This window comes from Oryzias melastigma, linkage group LG2 (genome assembly GCF_002922805.2).
Source record: "Oryzias melastigma strain HK-1 linkage group LG2, ASM292280v2, whole genome shotgun sequence".
NCBI lineage: Eukaryota > Metazoa > Chordata > Actinopteri > Beloniformes > Adrianichthyidae > Oryzias > Oryzias melastigma.
The window spans coordinates 13418539-13421684 of record NC_050513.1 but is presented as its reverse complement, the minus strand read 5'-3'; positions in this window follow the sequence as shown (position 1 = coordinate 13421684).

The following is a 3146-nucleotide window of genomic DNA, read 5'->3' as shown; positions in this document are numbered from 1 at the left end:
ATGCTAGGTATTTCGGCAAATTTAAGCTTTTAATTCCATTTTTTTAGGCTAATTTAGACCTTATCTTACAATTTAGCTCTATGCTAGCTGTTTTTGGCTAAATTAGACATTTAAACAGTTGTTTTAGGCTAATTTGGCATCTAGTAAATATTTCAGCTACATGCTAGCTGTTTTGGCTATTTTTCTCAGTTTTTTTATGCTAATTTCACATTTCATTAATATATACAGAGCTATAGTGTGTTCAGCTATTAGCTTCAGCGTTATTAGTTATCAATTTTAGCATCTTCAGTTATTACTACTAGCATTACCACATTCAGCTCACAGCATTCACACACATATATATTTTTAATACTTTGGTATTATTTTTTTTATGAAGATTAAAGAAATCAGAAAACCAGTTATGAAACCAGTTTAAATAAAGGTTTTTGTTGACTCATAAAGTTAGTGATTTACAGAGAAAAAATAGCTCAAAATAAATAATAAAAAATAAAACAACATGAATATGAAGTTCCTTCTCTGATGTGCTTCTCTACATAGCTGATCATTTTTATGGCATATTTACTGAGACTACACCTGACACACATCAGCAGAAACATTTACAGCTTATATAACATAATTACCCGATTCTTATTAGCGTTTTTCTGCAGATTGAGTCCACCTGAAAGAAATGGATGCACTCAAAGAGGTGCGAGCATCAGAGAGGCTCTTTAGAGCGGCGGTTTCGTGGCTCTCCCCGTACCCTTCCCCAGGTGTGCTGGAACAGGGACCTTAAGTGTTGTCCCAGCTGCTTGGATTGCCTTTCCTCCAGGCTGCCAAGATCCCAATCAATACCTCATCGCCTGGAGAAGAGGGACTCGCGCAGCTACAGCTGGACCCGCTGACCGAACCCCCCCGCCGGGTATGAATCAGCATCCTCCCCCCTTTCCGCTGGAGAAAGGAAAAAGCACACAGAGATGCGCAGCTGAACCTTGACCCCTGACATCTGACCCTTCTGTCTGATGGCCTATCGATTACGTCTGGCCAAGCCTCGGTAATTGTTGCCTTGCGATTGTTTCACGCGTTTGGGTGCTTTGTAACGCCGATTTTGAAACGGCTCCTACGTTGTTTGGAGTTTGGATCAACGCATCTGCAGGTAAGTGTCTGCTGCAGCTGTTAGAGCCGAGGAGGATGGATTTATAAGGATTTGTGTCATACAGAGATCCAGCTCCTGGCCTTTTTTAGGGTACCGCATTTTCTGCACTGTAAGGCAATTTGATTATAGGGCGCACCTTTAAGGAACTTATGACGTACGTAAGTAAGACGCACCTCACTACAAAGCTGCAGACACATCAGGTATGAGATGAAAAGTTTTCCATAACCTTTCACTGAGTTTACAAACTAAATATAAACATATTTCAGTCAGACTATTGTATTGGTACCGCAAAACGAAAGCAAGTACCATATTGACACTAGTGCTGTCATGCAATTAATTTTTTGTGCAATTAAATAACTGATCAATCTGATTTTGATCAAACTTACTATTTGTTGTGAAAAGACTCATTTTAAGGTATTTTCATTAAAAAAAGAATTACGGCATAAGAAAATATAACAAATTCAACAATAATGAGGCTTTATAAACTATTTCTTTTTCCAGCTAAATCAGAAAAAATTAAAGTGAAAATGAGAAAAAAAATATGGCAAAAATTAGACGAAAAAAATTAAGAATCTGAAAACATAAAAAAAGAAAATTACAGCAAAAATAAAAAAACTTAGGAAAAACCAAAAAAATGATAGAGGAAACAAGAAAAAAATCACAGTGAAAATTATAGTAAAAATTACCAAAAATTATAGAAAAAATTAGAAAATAATTTATAGCGAAAACAAGAAAAAATTATTAAAAATTTAAGAAAAAGTTATAGTAAAAAAAAATATATATATATATATATATATATATAGCAAAAAAAAAAAAAAAAACTAAAGCAAAAAAAAAAATTATAATGAAATTACAAAAAGTTTTTGCAAAAATGAGAAAAAAGTGAAAATGTAAAAAAATTAAAGTGAAAATTAGAAAATATAGCAAAATTTAGAAAAATACAGCAAACATGAGAAAAAAATCAAGTGAAAATTAGAAAAAAAATATAGCAAAAATTTAAAAAAAAAAAATGTAAGTAAAGTTGACAAAGTTGACCACACCCATTTCGTAAGCATTGAACAGGTCACCCACAGACTTTATTACTTTGTGCTTAATATTGTCGTTGGGATTGAGTCACAAATAAAAAGCATAAACAATATGTACTGGTCAATACTTGTTGTTAAAAGTACACTTCCTCTGCATTTAGTACCACAATTCATGTCAGAGAGTATGTCAGGTTAAACTAGTCGTTCAAGAACGTGTTTGTAGCATGCTAACTGTTAGCTAGGTTAGCTTATTCACAATACTACAACTTCTCCTACAACACATTTAAAAACAAACTAAAGCTAACTCCCAACCTTGTTAGTAGCACATAAACATATTTTGACACCACTACACGTTAGCTAGGTTAGCTAATTCATGATGCTAATCATCTCCGACTTAACTTACAACACAAAGCCTTGTTAGCGTATTTACAAAATACCTTGTTTCCAACTTGTATTAAAAAAAAATCTGTCTCAAAACCGCTTCAACATCACTAAGTACAACCAGAATGAATCCATTTAAAGGCTCTCTGGATTATATTGTTTTTTGAAAAAAAATAAAGCTTTTCGATGTGACTTTTAGAGCGCAAAATAGGCTAATTTTCAATGATTTTCTTCCTTTTGGGGATAAAAAGTTGAAAGTAGAATATTTGACTCCCATTGCCCCGATACCACAAGTCCCATAATACGCATTTAAGGTATTTGTAGTGCAGTCAGAAGGTAAGTGGAAACAAAAGCTCCAGGTAGATGTGACTCGACCTGTAGCCGGCGAATTAAAAATGAAAGAGGGGATCTTTGTTGTCCGTCACCGACAACATCCAGGGAAGATCTCAAAAATCTCCTCGGCAAATTGAGTTTGTTGTGTGTACAAGCACCTGCCAGCTTTAATATTGAACGGATGATCCGAAATGGATTTTTGATCCCAGGAAAATGAGGAGAGATGTCTGTATGAACAAAAAAAAGAAAACTGGAACAAAAAGAACAAAAAAAAA